We start from the raw sequence: 23,023 nt of genomic DNA on the forward strand, positions 1-23,023 counted from the left end.
ATAATTAATTTAAAGGTAAAATTATATTCATAGTGTACTAATTTTTTGTATGCAACATATGAAGGTTCTAATTATTTTTTTTCTTGTTTGTATCTTATCCCACCCTGTATCTCTTTTTTTATTTTTATATATATGGTCACAACTTTCTGATGTCATCAGTTCTTGACACCTGACAAAATGATTTCCAGTACAAGGAAGTAAGCCAACCAGTGTGGTTCAGCATACTACCCCTCCAAAGGCTGCCATACCATCACACAGCATATCTGGGACACAACCTGGCAGTACTGCTTCTAGAGCCCCTGCACTACCTGGGCCTTGATCATCAGGTAGCATTACCCTGGTAGCTAGTGTAGTGGTATCATCCATGAGTATTGGTGGAGGTGGTGATTCTGTCTCCCATCAGGAGATGCCAAACAAGCTGCATTAGGTTGCAAAAAGTATCATTAATACATGCCTCAGCCAGATGGAGAAGATTCTTGCTGGAATGCTTGGGAAAAAATGTCAAGCACTCCAACACTTAAGCTGAGAACAGGGATGCTGATGGCAGTTTTGATGGTGAGAACTAGATTCTTACTGTCCTCATACTTGATGGTCATGGGCATCTAATGACCACTCTTTATTTCCAATCATAATGTCTGACAAAGTTTTGTGTCCCTCACTATCCCTGTATCTGTCTTGTTTGTAGTGTGTGTCTGCACCTGCTTCCTCACCTACCCAGCTTAACTGACTCTGGCATACCTATATCCCTTACTCCACATTCCTCTCTGACTGAAACAAAATAAAAAAAAAAAAATGGGCACCTGTCCCATAAAAAAAATACAATCCCATACATAGCTCTCCACTATGCTCATGTGTCTTCTCGACACACTTGATTCGGTCCAATTGGCTATACAACATTATTATGTTATCACCCATCATTGTTGAGGTGCCGGTCCAAATTCAGTCAATATTCTATACATGTTCACTTTACACCATTGAAGAAGTGGATAGCTATGGTTCTTTCCTAATTCCTTTCTGCAAATTCTTACATTGCTTTGTTCTTCCCCCTGCTTGCCTCCCATTTCATCACTTTCCTATATACTCCATTTTCACACCTCTAATCTGGTCCGAAAATAGAAGCAACCATGAAACACATAAATATTAAATCCTTAATAAAGGCCCTCACTTTTTTGTCCTCTGCATTTGCACTAAGTTTGGCATCATGCACCAGTGCTGAGTGGCAGTGAAAGCCTTTTCATGTTCTATGGCATGGTGTGATTACTTTCATGAAATGCTGCTTAAACTGGATGGACTAAAGGAACACACATTTAAAACAGAGCAGTGGCACTAATATTAAATATTTCCTATCATATTTATTTGGACTGATGAATGTATAAAAATGCCAATCCATAGTGTTGACGTAATTCAATTGAGGGGTGTTCCTTTTTATATAGTACTTCACTGTAGTCATTCCCTCTTCCATCTGCAAAATTATCACATTTAATTATTTAATGCCAGCCAGAATACATATGTAAAAAAATTAGATTGAGCTGGATTGGAACCCTTTATCATTTGTGCTCAAAGAAAGAACTTGCTGATGTTACACCTGCTGTCACAGAGACAACTAGACAGCAACTGCTTTTTACTCTCAGTACTGTCCAAAGTGCTGAATGTCACACCTCTCCACTTAGCATGTTTGCAAGGAGGAAGGCAAACTATTAGAAATAGTATTATTTTATTCAATAAAGCAGAAACCTGCATTTGCTTGTCCCTTAAGTCCATGCAAAAAGAGGAAAGCAGTACAGTGCTAATAGTCCTTCATGTCATATACGTTCTAACACAATATTTGCAATATAAAATACATTACGGACACCATAGTATCTCTCAGCTATTTTTACCATTGTCAATATTCATAAGTATTCTCAAGTGCAAGTAGCAGCCATTAAATGCAAATCTTGCATACGCAAACACTTTGCCATCAATCATGCAAACCAGCTGCCTGATGGTGCGTTATGGAAATTTCTGATTGGCATGAATTAGTATTCTTACTGCCCACTTACTCTTCATCTAATAATAATTAATTTAAAACCACAATCTTAGGGTTGACTGCACACATATTTACTCAGATTACTCATACGCATGTGGGACCTGCACCCATGCACTTGAAAATGGATATGACACTACTAGTTCACAAATGTCAACCACACTATAGAAATAAATAGAACAAATGCACTGTAACACCATGTAAAGCTTTATACCAACAATAGGCATTCAGATTGTCTTACACATGTATTAATGTAGACATCAATTCATCACAAATATGAACACATGTACATACACAGTTGCATGCATGTCAATCAAAAAAAAAAAAACATGTGCTTGTGTGTGACAGTAAGTGTGCAATGTACACAATATATTGAGAAACAGCTGCGTATGTCTCAGTCCTGCTGCATGCATTCTTAACAGTTTATTGCATCTAATTTGAGAAGCTGTCTTTTAAAGTATACCTGCACATTGGAAACAGAAAATACAAAATCCACACTTTGCACAACACAACTCTCATAACAGGATATGTACCCACATCAGATAATGATGATGGCATCATCTATAGAGACCAGTATAACAAGGCAATAGCATACTTCAGGGACACTGCAATTCTTAACTACTGTATTCTGTGGATGATAACAAAATACTTACATGTGGGTTAACTTACCACAACAGTCACATTATGTGTGTGTCTGTATGTATTAGTAACTGTGTGTGCATCGTCAGAAGGATGTAAGTCTGTATCCTACTGTTATTAAACTAGTCCCATGCAGAGCAAATATTTTTAAACTTGCACCTGCCTAGAAACCCATTTCATATAAGCATTCCAACATGTTCTCCGAAATGTAAAATGGTGATGCCATCCACTAAAAATTGTTCAGCAGCAGAGTAAAAGTCAGCCTTTTGCCATGGCACTTAAATTAAATACTGAGTTCTCAAGCTTGTGTAACCTTGTTAGGTAGGGGTTTTAATCTCAATACAAACAACTGGTGTGTGTGTCCAGTCAGAAATGCAAGAGTCGGTATACCACTGTCACTAGTCATGTCCCATGGAAAGCAAATATTTTGACAGTTGTACATGCCTACACAGCCATTTCATACAGACCTCCAAATATCTTCTCACAAGAATGCACTGCTGATGTCATCAGCTATAAAGTATCGTTTGACACTCTCATAGCCAGATTTGTGCTGTGATATTTGTCCTATATAGTGTGTTCTGTAGATAATTATGTAGAGGTTCTAATCCCACTGTGTTCAACTTGTGAGTGTGTGTGTGTGTGTGTGTGTGTGTGTGTGTGTGTGTGTGTGTGTGTGTGTGTGTGTGTGTGAGTGTGTGCGTGTGTGTGTGCACATGTTTGTGTTCAGCTAGCTCACATTCCATAGACCATTTTAGAACAGCATGTGAGACCCTCCTACTACCATCTTCTTCTCTCCAGACACTGCTGATTTCATCAGCTATAAAGCATCTGACATTAAAACAACCAGACATGTGCTGTGGGGGTTGTGCTAAGTACAGTGTTCTGGAGATAGTAAATAAGGCCTTTGAATCTCACTGCAGTTGACTGGTGTGTGGGTTCATTCAAAAATCAGTATGGTGACAATTTTAGCATGGCATGTTAGTCTGCAGCTATGTCAGACACTCCTCCGAACATCTTCCAGTAGCATACACTGATGATATCATCCTGTATAAAGAGCACTCTGACATTACTGAAGTCAAGCTTGCAATGTGGAAATAACATTAAAAACTATGTTTTCCAGTTTCTGTAACTAGATATATACAGTTTCTAGTCTAACAGCAGGCAATTTGAGTATGTATATATTCAAATGCTATTTATTAGACAATTTTATACAAGGGTATGATTCCACATCCATGTCAGACACTCCTCCCAACATGTTCTTCTCAGCTTTGAATTATACTATCATACTGCAAAAAAGTGCAATGTGACAGTGTTAAAGTCAGACATATGTGGTGGTAGTGCTACATATATTGTATGGAATTCAGCTGCCATACCTACATTGGTGAAATGTTCTAATTAGACCCAGTCTACTGTGGTGTGTGTGGTTGGTAGTACACTATGGTCATTGTATGATCTTTTAATTATTTTTCATTTCACTAACACTTAGGAGAACCTTTAATATACCATGAATACAACATCTCCTTTTTACCTTTGGCCACATAACATCCTTCCTGCAGAGGAGTGGAGGATGTCCTCATGTCAAAGAGACACATCCTGAATCAGAGTTATTTCATGAACCTCTGCAAGCCATCTCCAGACCACTGGAAGTGCGACTGCTAATTCTGTCATGGGGTGGTGAACATGTCACAAATGAAGAGAGGCAGTATGTAAGGCAATCAAACAAATATACACATACACAGATAATCTTACTATCTTTCAGCATATAGATACAGAGAGTTTAGTTTAACTGGTTTAACAGGTTCATAGGTTCATAGGAGGTTACTAGGCTAAAGGCTCTAGAGCCATTACAAGCCTAGCCATACTTATCCTGAGTTGCCCAAATTATCAATGGTTAGGTGAGTGACGTTCACAGAGGTAAGGGTCTACTGTAGCTAATACCAAAATTTGCTGTCTAGGAGGGACATGGGCACCACCCCAGGAGTGAAGTTGCAGTCACCCATCCATTGATTTAGATTGGATTTGAAGAGGGTCAGGGAGGGACTCTGTTTCAGTTGAACTGGAAGCTTGCTCCAGAGAAGTGGCAGTCTCTGGGATACTTATATGACATGTTCATGTCAGAGGTTAGGCTAAGATGCCTGGAGTGAGTGAGCCATCCTAAAGTCTGATTTATGAATGTGTAAGAGACTGCTTTGTAAGCCAGGCACACATCACCCCTTAACAACCTGTAGGAGACATAATACAGTGACAGAGCTTTCAGTCTTTCTATTTAAGACTTGTTTTATGTAATTTCTTGGTGAAAAACCTCTGTGGTCTATTCAGCTGTTGCAGGTGTCAGGAGAGGTACCTGCAAAATGGAGCACTGTACTCAATTATTGGTTTGATGTGGGCTGAGTGTAATGGAATTATAACATCCTTAGATCTAGATGCAATGCTTTTACTTATAAGATGTGCCACATAGAAGATTTTCCTTTCTATTGTGGATATGTGATGATCAATGCTCAGATTACTATCAATCTGAGTACCTAGATCTCATACTACTGGGTCTATACTTAGTTGTCTTTAATATAAGTAACAGGGATGTCAGCTTTCCCAAAGGGAATTATACTGCATTTTGTTTGCATTTAGCTTTACTCCATGGCTTTGGCACCAGTCATTTGTCTGTGTTATCTCTGTCTGCAGTATATTAACATTGTTGGGAGACTGAAGGATTGCTCCCAATTTGCAATCATCAGCAAACCTGGTCAGCCAAAGGCTGTACCTGTTTGCTTGGACGTCTGAAAAATAAATTCCAAACAGCAAGAGGCCCAGCACAGGACCATGTGGTATACCACTAGTGACTGGTGTTTTGCTAGACTTGAAGTCACCTATTTGGACAGTATGTGTCCTTTTGGTGAGCCTGTTGGCTACCCATCTGGTAATGTAGGGGTTAATTCCCAATTGGGAGAGTTTCTCTATAATAACTGAGTGGGGGAATGTGTCAAATTCCTTGGCTAAGTCAAGATAAATGGTATGCACTGTCTTTCCCTCGTCCAGGGCCTTGGTGATTTTTTTCAAAGAGGTCCACCATGTTTTACAGGCATGATCTACCTTTACTGAATCCGAGCTGGGTTGGATCCAGAGATTGCAAACTACCTGTATCCTTCTTAATAAGGTCCATAATGATTCTTTCCATGGACTTCCCGATAAGGCTAGGCAAGATTACGGACCTATAATTCCCAGGGTCAGCTGATGATCCTCCTTTGTGCAGAGGGATTACTGTTGCTGTTCTCCATTTTTCCAGAACATAGCCAGTACTCAGGCTGTGGTTAAATAGGGATCCAAGTGGATCTGCTAGGTCATTTTTTAAGTTGATTAAAAGGCAACCTGGGATGTTGTCTTGCCCCACTGATGCTGTGTTTTGGCCTTTGAGAGCACCGAGATGACCTGTTTTCTTGACATAATAGGCTGAGGATTCATGGTAGGTATACTTTGAGGGATGACTGGAAGGGACGGGGGGAGGGGAGATTTCTCCAAATCTGTTAGCTAGCAGGTTGACTATTAACTCTTGCTGAGTATGGTTGGTGCCATCCACAACCAGTTCAGTGCATAGTTGGGTATTTCCTTTTAGATTTCATATGTATTTAAAGAATGCCTTGTGGTTATCCTTAACTAGGAAGGCTATTTATGCTTCATAATTAGCTTTGTAGGAGTTAACAAGTTCTCTAATTTGCTTTTCTTTGAGCTAGAAAGGGATGTCTTCCTCTGCTGAGCCAGTTCTTTCTTGTTCTTGGGGATTAGTTTCTTTCTCTTGTTGTATAGAACCTGTTTATACTAGGGGTCCACCAGGGTGGCTTGTTTTTTTGTCAAGACCTGGTTTTAATCCAGTCAGGTGCAACCGATTCCAGACAGCTGCTTAAGTGGTTATACAGGGCATTGGTGTATACCTCTGCATAGGAGTCATTGTTATCTGCATTTATGGGAGCTTTGGAACTCCTTATACCATAACTTAGTAGCAGGTAATTTTCTTAGAAAAATTCTTAAACATTTTTGAGCTTGATGAGGTATATAATCTTTAAATTATATTGAACAAGACTGAATTGTGGTATAGTCTTACCGGGGGCGGGGGGGGGGGTAATGCTCTCCCATGTTAGTGAGTACTATGTCCAGGACATTTGGGCCTCTTGTGGATGTGCTTACTAGTTCTGCAAGAACCTCTGTGCCAGTATGTTTGCGGCTGTGTATGTTTCTCAGTTGATAGTAGGACATTTAAAATCAACAATGATTAAGGTGTTGGTCTATATGGCAAGTGACTCCAGTAAGTCCAGGTATGTGGTATGCTTTTCCTGTTTCATGGCAGGGGATTTACAGCTAGCTATGATGTGGCATGGGGCTTTGCCTATATTTAACTGGGCATGTAGTAGCTGAAGAGAGTCATACTGTTTGACCAGTCTCAAGGTGTACTTATCCTTAATGAAGATGGACACACCTCCTCCTTTGGTTCTTTCATGATCAGTTTGTGGTCTGAATGGCTTTCCATGCCTTTGAACCATGTCTCAGTGATTGCACAGATGTCAGCATCTTCCAAAGATAGAAGTGCTTCCAGAGAGTGGAGTTTCTTGTTTAGACTCCTACCATTAAGCATCAGTACCTTGAATTTATCTAGAGAGGATTTTGTTATATTGGGAAGTTAGTTATTTTGATACTACATAAAAAAGCACAATAAGGATGGCTAATACCTTTGCCAGTGTCCAAAAGTCTACAGGAGGCAGGTGTAGAACATTTCTGACAAAGCCACGTGGCCTGTCGACCATGTCTTCCCAGGCTGACTGATATCAGATCCCTTTAAATTAACACCAGAAGTTAAGCCAATTGTTAAAGTCAATTATTTTTTTTTTGTATTGTGGCATCATCCTTGGAAAGGTAGAATGCTGCTTAAGGCCAGGCTCTTACATGTCTGTGACAAAGACATGCATCTGGAGTGTTTCTCCTTGGGCCACCACTGAAAATAGGCTCTGTCCTTGTCAGACTTTCCCAGCCAACAAATGTTAAATAAATAAATAAAGTAAAATAAATAATCTGAAAGTGGAGTCATACCTCTCTCCATATAGTGCAGTGAGGTACATCGCAAATCATTCACCCCCGTATGGTCTATGTCAGAATCATACTGGTACTTGTGGTTGAGTGACTTGAGTGCTTGAGTGACTTGACAGATCCTGACACCTGACAGGCAGCTAACTATAACCCACTCCTTTTCCACCTGATGAGGGGAACATTGTACATCTCACAATGAGTATAGTCATATATGACAAATATATTAGGTTTTGTGGTATTATGCCTTATGGGAATATGTGCTGAGACACTGGTGTGTGTGTGTTATTATGTGTGGTGCTTGTTTTTCGCATTGTTATATGTGTAAGTGGTTTCCATTTGGGAGGCCTCTGATGTTTTGGTAAGTTAGTAGTGAGTACCTCTGCATATGTGGGTTTATGTGTCATACCCTTATTTAGTGTGAGAAGTGTGTGTATGTGCAGACAACTTGTTTGGCATTCAATTTGTCTTTATGTGAGAGTCTTGCCTCCAATTTCATAGTGTAAATACAGCTCTCATATAAGGTATTTGCTTGTTTCAGGAGTAACTGGTTGGCAGTATACATGATACAGTTTCTACATTGCCTCAGGATGCCCATGCCTATCTGGCTGGCCAGAGAGATGATGAGAAACTGCCCATCCATGATAGTAGGCTCTTACTGTATGTTTTGTGATGGAAGCAGAATGAGTTAATTTGAAAGGGCTGTCCTGGTACCACTGAGACTACAAGAGGGACCTAACCTTTGTGTAGGCTAAGGTTGATCAATAAGGCAATGCTACTCAGTGCACAACTGAGTTGTTCCTAGATTAGCAGAAAAGCTTGGAAGGATTTCACTGACAGCTGTTTAGGGAAAGACTGAGCTTCTAGGCTTTTGGGTCTATATAAGGGCACTGCTAACCATGCTGTGTGAAGAGCGCACTACACAAATGTGAGGCTTGAATATGAGCAAATAGAAGCAAGCTTTATGCTAACTACCAATCAGGAAAGTGCACAATAAGCCATCCACCAGCAACCCTACCTCAAATAGGTTAGATCAGCACGTCTGCTACAAGGGTGCAGAAAAACACCTTCTTGATGTAGAATAGCTGGTTTGGAGCCCAGTTGTAACAAGACCACACAAACTACTTACAACAGCCCTACAACTAACAGATGCAATGCAATACAGTGTAATTAACTACTTAAAGCAGCAGCAGACATACATTACCAGGCTGTGGAATGGTGATTCATGAATGGGACAAAGCAGAAGTTCAAGATTCCAAGAGCAGAATAAGTTATTTCTTACATCTATTTCATTAAATTGTATTTATTTAACACTTATAATTGTACTGTACAGTTAATCTACTGCATTTTGCACTGTTATAAACCTTGTTTTACTGTTTCACTGCATTTGTGTACTGTTTTATACTGTTTTAACTGTATTTTTCATTGCTGTAATTGCATTTTTACTGAATAACTTAACTGTAAACCACTTTTTTTCATACTGAGAGTTGTATTTCTGTTTGCGAGTGCTCTATCTGTGCTTTTCTTTGCATTTTTGTGAGGTTTCTGTGTTCTAGTCATGTATCATATAACTGATTTTTTTTTACAATTAAAAGCATTCTCTAGAGTCTCTTTCCTCCTTTATCTGTTTAAAACTGTGCCAAAGCTGTTGCCTACCCTATCTCTATACTAATAAACAGAACCATAAAAGAAAGTACTATACCTTCACTCTGGAAAATCTCACACACCATCCCCCTCTTCAAAGGGGGCGATTCATTTGAGTACTCTAACTACCGCCCTATAGCACTGCTATCTCCTATTGCAAACATAATGGAGAAATGCATCCACAAACAGTTACTAAATCACCTCCTATTTAACAATCTCCTCGCTAACTGCCAACATGGCTTTCGTCCTTACCATAGCACCACCACAGCCTTATTATCCTTTATTGACTCCATTAATATTAACCTGAATAGCAATCTTCTTTCATCAGCATTCTTTGTAGACCTGTCTAAAGCCTTTGATATGGTGAATCACCAACTCCTCCTACATCGCTTAAAATCGCTCTCTCTTGATAATCCTGCCCTACCTTGGTTCACTTCCTATCTTCAAAACCGGAGACAAGCTGTTCTATGGAACAACAATCTCTCTGAACTTCTCCCCACCACTTTAGGTGTCCCTCAGGGCTCCATCTTAGGTCCTCTTTTATTTTCCATCTTTATTAATGACTTGCATCTTGCCACCCCCCTAACTACTTTTATTCAGTATGCTGATGACACCACCATCATTTGCTCTGCCACAAACCAAGCTGACCTTCACTTCCTTACCCAAAAGACATTCACCACTATTGAGCAATGGTTCTCCAACCACTGTCTTCTCTTAAACCCTAAGAAAACTAAACTTCTCCTCTTCTTACCCACACACCTGTCTCCCTCTATTAATTTCACAATTACTTCTAACAATGGCACCCTTATCTCTCCTGACCAAACAACCAAACTATTGGGTATTACTATTGACAACCTACTAAAATTTGATTTTCACATCAACTCCATCATAAAAGCGACTAATAGAAAGTTAGGTTCTCTCTACAGAATCAGAACTTTCCTAACACCCGAAGGAAGAACTACTATAGCAATAACACATTTTATCTCCACTTTACTATATGCTTCCCCCATTTATACTAATCTATCTAAGCATAACATTAATAAGCTCACAACAGCCTACAACAACATTGCCAGATTTGCCACTGCCTCTCCATATACAACACATCACTGTCTGAACCTCTCTAACCTAGGATGGCTGGAATTACCCCACCTAATTCAGTACTATCAGCTTACAATTGCACACAAAGCCCTTTACCACCCCAAAAATATACCCATGTTCTCCACCCTTATAAAACCCTACAACAACTTAAAAGCCCTACGCTCTTCTAATAAAATACTGATTCAAACTTCTCTTTCAAAGAATACAGCAGGTGACTCCATATTTTCCAACTCAGTTGGTAAAATCTGGAATCAACTTCCTCCAGACCTTATAGCCCAGACTTCCATTCCACTATTTAAGACCAAACTGAAACTCTTTCTTACTAAACACTGGCTTTGCTCTTGCATCAATCCTAGTTGATCTAGCTCCTCTTCGACCTCCTATTCTCCTCCTATATCCCTTATACTTTCTCCCAAATCTATTTCTTCAATTTATTTTTTTCCTTTCGACTTGAGATATGACTATCTCAACTAAATACCATACTTCTCTAGTATCACTTTTGTTAACTTTTTTAAACAACTTAATTCTTCTTTCCCTTTTTTTTCCATATCTGTACTTAAATAACTTCCTTGTCTCTCTATCCCCCTTTTTTTGTAACTTCCTGAAATTGTTGTTATTGCCTTGCATATTTGTGATTTACATTCATTTGTGATTTATATCCATTGTGAATTTTGTATTTACTGTTTTGCTACCATGTAGTAGATAGCGGAGCTTTTCTCCTCGGGCCTCCACTGAAAATGGACATGTATCCAGTTGGACTAGCCCAGTTAACAAATGTAAAATAAATAAAAAAATAAATAAATTTAGTGGCTAGAGATAGTAGCAGTAATAGTGTTCATTACTGTAATTGCATTTTTATTGAATTACTAAACTGTAAACTGCTTTTTCATACTGAGACTTGTATTTTCTGTTTGTGAGTGCTCTATCTGTGCTTTGCTGTGCATTTATTGTGAGGTTTCTGTGTTCTACTCATGTAGCATAATGTGGATAGAGACCTGCTGTTATCCAGGCCTGCTAATTTTGTTTGTTGAGTTTCCTGTGTTTCTGGCAGCCATCTTCTGCTGATAGTGTCTTATCTTCTTTGTTAATGAAAGTAACACGGTTTCCTGACCTCATCTACCATGAGTGATTGATTGTAAGAGCAGGGGCTAGCAGGATTGGGTAGTAATTTAAGCTTCTAGATTCTTCCATCCTTTCTGGTATATAAACCCTGTGTCTGCAGGGGGCTGTGCTTGTATTTGCCAGGCTGTAGAATGGTGATCCATCACTGGGACAAAGCAGAAATTCCTTAAGATTCCAAGAGCAGAATAAGTTATTTCTTACATTTATTTCATTGAATTGCACTTCAGTGCTTATAATTGTGCTATACAGCTAATCCACTAAATGTTGCACTGTTATATAGCTTTTTTATTGTTTCACTGCATTTTTATACAGCTTTATACTGTTTTAACTTATTTTTCATTGCTGTAATTGCATTTATTACTGAATTACTTAACTTTAAATTGCTTTTTCATACTGAGAGTTGTATTTTCTGTTTGTGAGTGCTCTAGCTGTGCTTTTCTGTGCATTTCTTGTGAGATTTCTGTGTTCTAGTCAGGTATCATATAACTGATCTTTTTGCAGTTATAAGCATTCTCTATAGTCCCCCTTGCTCCTTTGTCTGTTTAAAACTTTCATTTAGTGGCTAGAGCTAGTAGCTGTAATAGTTTCCCACCCACCCTCCTACTGGTGTCTTGTTCTTATACTTGATGGCCTTGTAGTTTCCTGCCCGTACTGTAAATTTGATGTGGGACACTCCTCCCAGTCTAGTGTCATTAGCTCATTCTACCTAATACAGAGAGAACATTTGAGAAGGCCAACCCACTTAGGTTCTCAACCTTGAATTGTCTTCTGTTACTGCTTTCTCCCTTTCCACTTTACTAAAAAAAAAAAAAAAAAAAAAATAGAATATCCTTGTTTTCTGACTGAGTGTGCTTCTCAGCTGATAAGTATATCTTTGGTGCTTTTTAACTGTTCAGAATTGAATAAAACAATAACTGAATTCAGTTCAGAATACAGTTTGAATAAATTGGATTTATTTAAACTGTATTTGCGCCAATATTGCTACATACTCAAGTGTGCTAGCTTGCACTGCACTTGAATTGCTTTTAGTTCTGTTTTATCTGCTTTTCTGTAAAAAAAAAAAAAATAAATAATAATAAAAATTCTAAGCTTGTTTCCCACCTTTCTTGTAACTAATCTACTCCAAATACAGATTTGCTGTATCCAAGACTGTTTGTAAGCTTCTGAGCACCCCGAGCCTTTCTGTGTTAGAGGGAAGCTTTCTAGCTTATCAGTGGGAGTGGTAAGCACTAGGTAGCCTATCTACCACAAAAGGAGTGGTTTCTGGTCCAGACATTGTAGTTATTGGCTGTTTGGGCAGTTATTTCCATCTCTCTGAACTTTTCTGGTTTAAAAGCCTGCCTTTGAGCTTGTTTCCTGCTTCTCCTATAACTAGTCTAGTGCAGATACAGATTTGCTGTTTCCAGGACTATATGTAAGCTTCTGAGCCCCCCAGACCTTTCTGTGTTGGAGGGAAGCCTTCTAGCTTGTCAGTGGGAGTGGAAAGCACTAGGTAGCCTGTCTACCACAAGAGGAGTGGTTTCTGGACCAGAAAAATTGTAGTTTATTGGCCATTTGGGCAGTTTTTCCATCTTGTTCAACCTTCTGGTTTAAAAGCCTGCATTTGTGCTTATTTCCCACCTTCCTTGTAACTAGTCTAGTCCAGATACAGATTTGCTGTATCCAGGACTGTATGTAAGCTTGTGAGCCCCCCAAGCCTTTCTGTGTTGGAGGGAAGCCTTCTAGCATGTCACTGGGAATGGAAACTACTAGGTAGCCTATCTACCACAAGAGGAGTGCTTTCTGGACCAGAAATTGTAGTTTATTGGCTGTTTGGGCAGTTTTTCCATCTCTTTCAACATTCTGGTTTAAAAGCCCATGTTTGCGGTTTTCCCACATTCCTGTAACTAGTCTTGTCCAGATACAGATTTACTGTATCCAGGACTGTATGTAATCTTCTGAGCCCCCCCCCCCAGCCATTCTGTGGTGGAGGGAAGCCTTCTAGCTTATCAGTGGGAGTAGAAAGCACTAGGCAGCCTATCTACCACAAGAGGAATGGTTTCTGGACAAAAAAATGTAGTTTATTGGCCATTTGGACAGTTTTTCCATCTTTTTCAACTTTATGATTTACAAGCCCTCATTTGTGTTTGTTTTCCACCTTTGCTGTAACTAGTCTAGTCCAGATACAGACTTGCTGTATCCGCGAATGTTTGTTAGCGTCTGAGCAGTGCTGAAGTCTGCTCTTCAATTTTTATCTTAGATCACTGCTCTCCTGCACTTTTACTAGCTTATTAGTCTAGCACTTTACCAGACTTCTTGTAGCAATTATTGTAGCACACAAAAGTGCTACCAGCACTAAACATTCTACAAGGAAACACCTCCAGTACTTATTATTAATGCCCACCCCTCCAGGCATTTCTAAAGGTCAGTGCTATGTGCTTTCTCCTATTAACCTGGTGAACATGGGCATCCTGAGGCAATGTAACACCTGCCTCATGTACACCGACAACCCTCTCCTCTTACCTCCCAACACTCAGACTTGTCAGCGATGCACTTATATATCCAAATTGGAAGCCACGCACTCTCCAGCCAAGATCAGAATAGCTGATGAAGAGGAGATGGTCAACACTTGCAGCTCACCAAATGGAACACATAGCCCTCCAGAACACACACCAGAACTGCCTTCACATAAAAACACAAACCACACAACCCACCATCACAGAGGCTCTCAATAAAAATCTACCCAAACAGCAGAGACCTCCAAAGTAGAAATGCACCTGACACCACAACACAACAATAATCACAAGGCACATAACTCTCCAAAATGGTGTGCCACTCAACCAAAGCCCCTAAAGCAAAACAGCATGCCCAACATACTAGTCATAGGTGACTCGAGAGTGAGGCACACTGATGTCCCACTCACTAGGTTGAATATGAAAAAAGTAACAGTCAGCTGCCTGTCAGGTGCCAGGATCCACCACATAACTCACGCACTCAGGTCCCTCAGCAACAGGTACAAATATGACACTGTCATTGCACATGTGGGTGTGAATGACCTGAGACATACATCCCTGGACTACATGAACAGAGACATGAAGGAGCTCTCAGATTATGTACCCCATGCGGGTATGGCCCTAGCCATGAGCAGCATCTTACCATCACCCAGAATGATATCACATTACAAGCAGAAAATGACTGATTTCAACAATTGGCTAAGTTTCTGGTGTCATTCTAAGGGGATCCAGTATCTGTCTGCCTGGGATGACATCACTGACAGACCTTGATGCTTTGCCAGAGATGGCCTGCATTTATCAACCCTGGGTGTCCAGATACTGGCCAAGGCTCTTGCCACTCCTATAGTGCCTTTTTTAGGTGGTATTCCAAAGACCAAATTATCACCATAACAGCTACAATACAATGCAATATGACGGTCATGCTGCTCAATGCTAGAAGTCTAAATTTCAGAATGCACTCACTCAAAGCACTCCTTAAAATGGGGAACATCGACATTTGTTCTGTAATAGAGACCTGGTTCAAGGCAGCAGAAAGTACCCTTGCACTACCAGGCTATAACTCATTCCACAACTTTCCACCTCAGAACTTGGATGGAAGCTCGAAAGGCAGTGGTGTTTCCATATTCATAAATGAAACACAATACAAAATAAACATTCTATAAGCTGCAGAACCAACAACAAGTGGAGAACGCTTATTGCCTTTGTGTCTTGAGATGCTGAAGTCCCTTTAGCCAGCAGCTCAAACCAGAAAAAATCTCAGCAAAGGTCTGCTGACATACAAATGATTTTATTGAACAAAATCGACAGTAAAATATCCAACGGTTAAGAGCTTTCACTTGCTCCACGGCAAGCTTCATGTGAACTCTGATAAACAGACCTTTGAGCATTTAAATAGACAATTTGGCGCCAAAAGCACTGTATGAAAAACATTGCATTTAAAGACATATGACATTTGTTGTAAAACAACATGCAACCAATACATTAACACAAAGACACAAAAATCTGAAATACTAAAATATAATGCTAGGCATGTCTGCAAAGCCCAAAATGATGCCACAATGCATGTGCAAATATAAATTAAAAACTTGACATTCCAATATATAAATACTGCTTTGAATAAATCCTATAATGTGAAAAACCACTGTAAAACTATAAAAAATAGATGTGTTGCTAATAAAAGAACTTGCACTCTACACGTTACATGTTATAAACTACTCTTTTTAGCCTCCTCATATAGAAACTGCTTATATATATATATATATATATATATATATATATATATATATATATATATATATATCTATATATATATATATATAAGAAATATGTATGCTGTTCCTCCGTTAATAAGCCTTACATCACACAAAGTGCCTACATATAGTATTAAAATAAAATAATAGTATACATTCATTCCATTGCTAACAGAGGTTTAATGGAAATAACATCATTTAATCCTGGTGGAATAGAAGAATCTGAATATATTTGCCACCAGTATTCTTTATATGATAATAGTCCCCCCCCCCAATAAGCAATAAGTGTTCTTTACATATTCATAAATGAAGCATACACCTCCAGACTGGTAGCACAACATAATGCATTAGAGATACTTAAGGTGCAGTTAACATCAGGTAAGACAGAGATTCAGGTCGTAGCCTGCTATAAGTCCCCAACCATGTCCCAAGACTCACACTCCATGTTCCTAAGCACCCTGGAGAATATTAGAGCCCAACTTAACACACTCATACTGGGCAAATTCAACTACCCCTCCATTAAATGGAAAAACTTCTCATATACCAATACACTTGCCCAACGTTTCCTGGAATTCATTAATTCCAATGCCTTGGACCAGCTCGTTCTTACCCCCACTAGAGCTAGCAACATCCTCGACCTGGTCATTACTACCATGGGCCACTGTTGCTCTACACCAATAGTCAACTCCTCCCTGGTTAGATCTGACAACAAACTAATCACCTTGAAAATCGATATCACTCCCAACACCCCAACACCCCACAAACTAACCACCATGAAAAACTTCTCCAAAACTAACTTTGGGCTCCTAAAAACAGAGATGGCTAACTTCATGGCACCCATGCAAATGGAGAAGAGTTGCATGACTGCCGGGTCATACACCAATCCACTGTACGAACACATACACAAATGCATAGATCTCACCATACCCAATAGAACCAATACACTCTTCTCCAAATAAAGGAAGCCAATCTGGTGGTCCCCTGCCAGAAAGAAACTCTACTACAGAAGGAGGAAACTGATGTGGAATAAGTTGAAGTCCCAAGACGGGAAAACCTCCCTTATCAGCCTCAACAAAAAGTTGAGATCCCTCATCAAATCCTCTAAAGCTAGCTATGAAAACAAAATTCCAGCAGATAGTAAGAACAACCACAAGGCCTTCTATAGTTATGTAAAGAATCTCCACAGTAGTAGCCAGATATGCTCTGGGCTACTACACAATGGTACCTCCTATAAAAAACCAACAGATATTACCAATATACTGGACGACAGATTCAGTGCCAACTTTACCCCTCTCCCCCCTCCCCAAAGGACCAGTCATAATACCAGGAGATTCCCAGGCACCCAGTATTACTGCTGCACAGGTTAAAACAGCACTGTCCAAGGCCAAGAATACAGCTACTATGGGACCTGACGATATCCCTGGCTGTGTTCTACATGAACTACAGAGTGAACTGGCACCTCACCTGTATGCCCTGTTCAATCACAGCCTAATCTCAGTCTTTGTCCCTACTGAATGGTACAATGCTACAGTCATCCCTCTCCCCAAAGGTGGAGTGACTACAGACCCTTGGAACTATCGCCCTATTACCCTGATGAGTCTGATATGCAAAGCTATGGAATGCATCATCATCAACCTAATAACAAGGATATAGGGAATCTCCAAACTCTGGATCACACACAGTTTGGTTTTGTGAAGGGTAGATCATGCCTGCTCAACATGGTCGACTTCTTTGAGTCAGTCACCAGAGCTATGGATGAAGCTAAGGTGGTTCATACTGCTTACCTTGATCTGACCAAGGCCTTTGATACCATTCCCCACTCAGGAATCATAGAAAAACTCACTCACCCCTATATTACTAGATGGGTTGCAAACTGGCTCACAGATAGAACCCACTGTGTGAAAGTAGCTGACTCCAAGTCAGACTACTGAATAGTCATGAGTGGAGCCCCACAGGGTTCGGTCCTGGGTCATCTCCTGTTTGGTATCTACATCTCTGAAGTCCAGGCCAACATGAAAGGACTCTGGCTGACAAAGTTCACAAATGATTGCAAGTTGGGAACTATTAACTCCCCAAGTGATGTTGACATCCTACAGAATGGCCTCATTGAGACCAATGACAGGTGTCAGAACCATGGCCTTCAGCTCAATGCCAAAAAAAGTGTCATCATCCCCTTTGGGAAAAACACGGTTCCCATGTATTACCACATCAATGGTAGTCCAATGAACACAGAAGGCATTATAAGAGATCTGAGGACATAGGCTGACAGCAACCTCTCTTTTGATCCCCACATTGCCACTGTGGTCAGAAAGCCCTTGTGTGTGGCACATCTCATTACTAATGGTTTTGCATCCAGAAAGAAAGAGGTCATTGTCTCCCTCTACTCTTCCCTCATTAGGCCAATCATTGAGTAAATGCCCTATTTGGCATGTACCTCACTAGACACCTGCAACAACTGGAGAGGTTGCAAAAGTACCTCACAAAGAGGATCTTAGGCCTTAAACACTTGTCCTATATAGACAGACTAAAAAAAAGTACAATTATTCTGCTTCATATCGCTAACTTAGAGGCGATCTCTGCTTGACTTACAAAGCCATGTCTGACCCAGCCCTGTTAGACATACAACATCTAAAGAACTCCCAATCCCTCTGCAGCACATGCTCCAGAGACCTCAACCTCAATAACACAATCAACAGAACGTACTGGAGGGACAGGTACATAACCCAGAGACTGTCCTTGCTATGGAATAGACTTCCCATACATGTCAAGCAGAGCATCTTGCTGACCCTCTTTAAGAGGAATCTCGATGAGTGGATGGGAAATAGAAAAAAATACCCCGGGGATAACTCCAATGGCTCTACTCAACAGAGGCTCTGGGAACTAAGGTCGGGTGGCATGATGCCAGGGTAATCCTGTGGCTAGGCTTTTAAAAACCCCAGGGCCATTAGCCTAGTACACACCTATGAACCTATGAGCTGAAAAGTACAGTAACATTATATAACAGAAGTGCAAAAAGATACTTAGAGCCATTTTTGTTTGCTTCCCAGCTCAGATAGACCAGATATCTACTGCCACTGTATGAATAATCCCAGTCCTCATAATGTAAATGCACAGTAAAGGAGTATCCAAAATGAAATGCTACCACAAATAAACTTAAAAGATATGACATGCAACCACAAACAAGTTTAAAGATACAGATACATCAGTGTACATAAAATAACTTATAAAGATGTGATCATTCAATAAAAATGTTTGCTTTGTATACACGAGCCAAGAGACACTCAATTTAGGGTTACCACCTGTCCCACTTTGCGAGGGACAGTCCCTCTTTTGGCAGTTGTGTCCTGAAAAAAAATTGAAAAAATGGAAAAATGTCCTGAGATTTTAATATTTCCAATATTTTCTTTAATAGTGGCATAAAACAGTTATTTTGTATCTGAAACACCTAAATGTTATATGAAAAAGAATAATCATTTCAAATGCTACAATAATAAGCTTTTAGTTTGGCAAAAAAAGTTAAGTTCTGTCCTTTGTACTGGCCATGGGTGTGTTTTGCCTTGTAAAATCTGACATTTCTACAAAAAATGTTCCATTTTGGACATTTGAAAAGGTGGCAATCCTAACTCAATTTACACAAAATTTATAAAGCCATTAAAAACAAGATAAGCTGATCATTAAGTCCTCCAGCCAATAAAACTACATGCAAAAATCTCAAGTGTTTCCCCACCCTAAACAGACCAGAATGCCTCCCAGTGCACTAGACGGAAAATCCACTGACCTCGCAATGCAAAAACAAATGCTTGCTAGGATATAGAAATGCATTACTTTATCCAACAGCTAGCTAGATAATAAATTCAGAGCAAGTAAATCACTAGAACACACATTGAGAGGCAAATGCACTTTTTCAATAGAAGCACAAGGAAAGACAAATAAATAATTCAAGATATCAAAAGCAGTATAGAAAGGGAGGAGCTTATTAAGGTCAATTTATACAAGGGGTGGGCAGTTTAAAATAACCAAGTTTAAAAAGCAGCTCAACTAAGTGGAAGGTGAGTGAGAAAAACTAGCAGGAAATCACCAGCAGTACTTTAGTTTAGCAGGCTTGAAATCTTTTCAGAAAAAGACGAAAGCCCAGCAAACTCACTGTGCATTTAAGTATCACTCAAACAATTTAACTGATGATAAAACATGTGAAATGTGCAGCCTAGATAATTTAAGTGTCTATCTCTCACACAGAACAAAAAAACTCCAGCTCTATTCAGTCGCATACCGTCTGCTCAGAGGTGACCTGTGCCTGACATACAAGGCCATGTCCAACCCGGAATTAATGGACATGCTCCACCTCAAAAAATCCAAATCTACCAGATCCCCTAGAGCAAGCAACTTAAACCTTAGCACGGATATAAATAGGACATGCTGGAGGGAGAGATTTGTCACCCAGAGACTCCCTATACTGTGGAATAAAATCCCGGTCCATGTGAGGCAGAGCACCTCACTGGCTCTGTTCAAGAGAAATCTTGACCGGTGGATGGGAGATCGTAGGTTTACCCCGGGAATCATCTCTGTGTCACTGCTGGACAGATGCAAAACAAACTAATGGGCACAGTATTTTTAACATAAGGGGTGGCGTAAGCCACAAAACTTTGGGCTAGGCTTATAAATGCCTTATGGCAGATAGCCTAGTATAAACCTATGAATCTATGAACACCAGACTAAGCAGGTTCCAAGCAGATTTCTTAAAACAGAAAATAAAATGGAGCAGGTAAAACAGAAAGCATATTTATCACTCACAGACAAAAATGAATGAATAAATAAATAAATAAATAACTAGGTTTACTTTCCTCACCCAACAGGGAATCACCAGCATTGCTTTAGTTTATGCAGGCTTCAATTTTTTTCAGAAAAAGACAATGGCTCAGAAATCCACTGTATATTTAAGTTTCACTCAGACAATATAACCAGTGAAAAACGTGAAATATGCAGCCTAGCTAAGTGTTATTTCACACATAGATCAAAAACACCAGGCTAAGCAGATTTCTTAAAACAAAAAACAAAATGGAGCAGGTGAAACTGAAAGCAGCTTTATCACTCACAGACAAAAAATATAGATTTACTTTCCTTACCCAGCAAGGAATCATTAGCAGTTCTTTATTTTATGCAGGTGTGAAACCTTTTCAGAAAAAGATATAATAATGTATAGCATTTTATGTGATGTTGGCTGTTAGCTTAGCAATGACATATGACCCTATGAATATTTCATGTCAATGTTGCTGCTATCAATTGTGCTATGTTGAGGTGTGTATGTGCAGTAGGCCTACAAGAGGGTATTACAAGCTCTGATGTGAGGTAATGTATTGGTGGACACTGCTGTCCTTTCATTACATGTTCTTTCCATAACAGCAATAGTAATATGCCTCCTGAAAACTGTTGACATGAGATGATACTATGTATATTGTTGATGTAGTAAGGCATATGTTTTTGTAGTAGAGCAGATCTATTCATACTGATTACGTGGGCACATACGTCTAGTTTCATCCACATTGTAATACTATGATATACATAAAAAATATGACGTTTTGATTCAATAGCAATCTTGTGGAATTCATTGTATGCACAGTTGTGTTGTAATTCCCAAGGATTACTGAGGTGGCAGCCGCACACTGTGTGACAATCAGCATTTGTGTGTGTCGTTTGTGATGCATAATCAAGGATGTATTTGGTGGTGTTGCCACAAATCATCTATTTATATAAGTGTGAAATGTTAAGAGGAATACACAGCTAAGCACAGGGCTGTTTCTGGATGCCAGCAGCCATACTCTCAACAGAAGAAAACAGACAATTGTTAGCTGATCAATCCACCGCCTGTCACCACTGGCCATCAGCCAAAATATACATGCAAACATTATTCAGTTTATCTTCTCAGGACATCAGCTCATCTGTGCACTCTCTAAGACTAAAAACAAAGAATCAATAAGTCCTGACAACATCCCAGGTTGCCTGTAGGTGAGTCCTGACAACATCCCAGGTTGCCTGTACCCTGACCTACAACATGACTTAGCAGACACAGTTGGATCTCTACTTAAATGCAGCCTCCGGACAGCCTGTGTTCTTGCAGAAGGTGTACAGCAACAATCATCCTTCTGAACTGACTCTATTCTGTAAGGCAGACCAACAACTCATCATGGAACTTATTAAAAAATACAGGGATAATATTTTGACTGTGTACCAAACTGATGTTTGATTTGTTAAGGCTACATCACGCCTGTTAAACCTGGTTGATGCCTTAAAGAAGGTCAACAAGGGCATGCATGAGGAAAAGAGCATCATCCCACATAACTTGATCTGACCAAGGCATTTGACACAAATCCACACTCAGATATTACAGAGAAACTTGCTCAAGCGGATATAAATACCTATGTCACCAAGTGGTTAGACAAATAGATCACACACAGAGCACATAATGTCGAAATGTGTGAAGTCACCTCTAGATAGAATTTAGTGACCAGGTCCATACCTCAGGGTTCTGTACTAGGCCCATTCCTCTTCAGTATCTCAGAGGTCAAGACAAATTTAGACATCATTTGTCTAACCAGCTTTGTGGACTACTGAAAATTGTGGACAATCATTGAATTCACAAAAGTTATTCATATACTACAGAAAGTATTATCACACAAAAATGATTGTTGCCAGAGCCATGGAGACACAATATATGAGCAAAAGACATGATTATTTCCTTTTGAAAGCAAATACACAAGATAATTACAATATAGACAATACACCCCTATGAGCAGATCAAGTGTTACGTGACCTGGGTACTCAGGTAGATAGTAAGTGAAACTTCTACAGCACGTGACTTCAGTGATGACAAATCCTTTGTATGTAGCTCATATAAGTTCATAGGTTCATAGGTAAGTACTAGGCTATCTGCCCAGGGGCATTTATAAGCCTAGCCACAGAGTGATGGCTTTCGCCTCCCCATTAGATTAGTAACCTGGGCCTCTGTCTAACAGGGCTCCTGAAGTGATCCCAGGGTAGAACATACGATTACCCATCCACTCATCAAGATTTCTCTAGAAGAGGGTCAGAGAGGAACTCTATCGAATATGGATTGGGATTCTATTCCAGAGTGAGGGGAGTCACTGGGACAGGAATCTATCCCTCCAGTATGTCCTGTTTATTGTTGTGCA

This window comes from Protopterus annectens, chromosome 4.part0 (genome assembly GCF_019279795.1).
Source record: "Protopterus annectens isolate FY-2018-M chromosome 4.part0, PAN1.0, whole genome shotgun sequence".
Classification (NCBI taxonomy): domain Eukaryota; kingdom Metazoa; phylum Chordata; order Ceratodontiformes; family Protopteridae; genus Protopterus; species Protopterus annectens.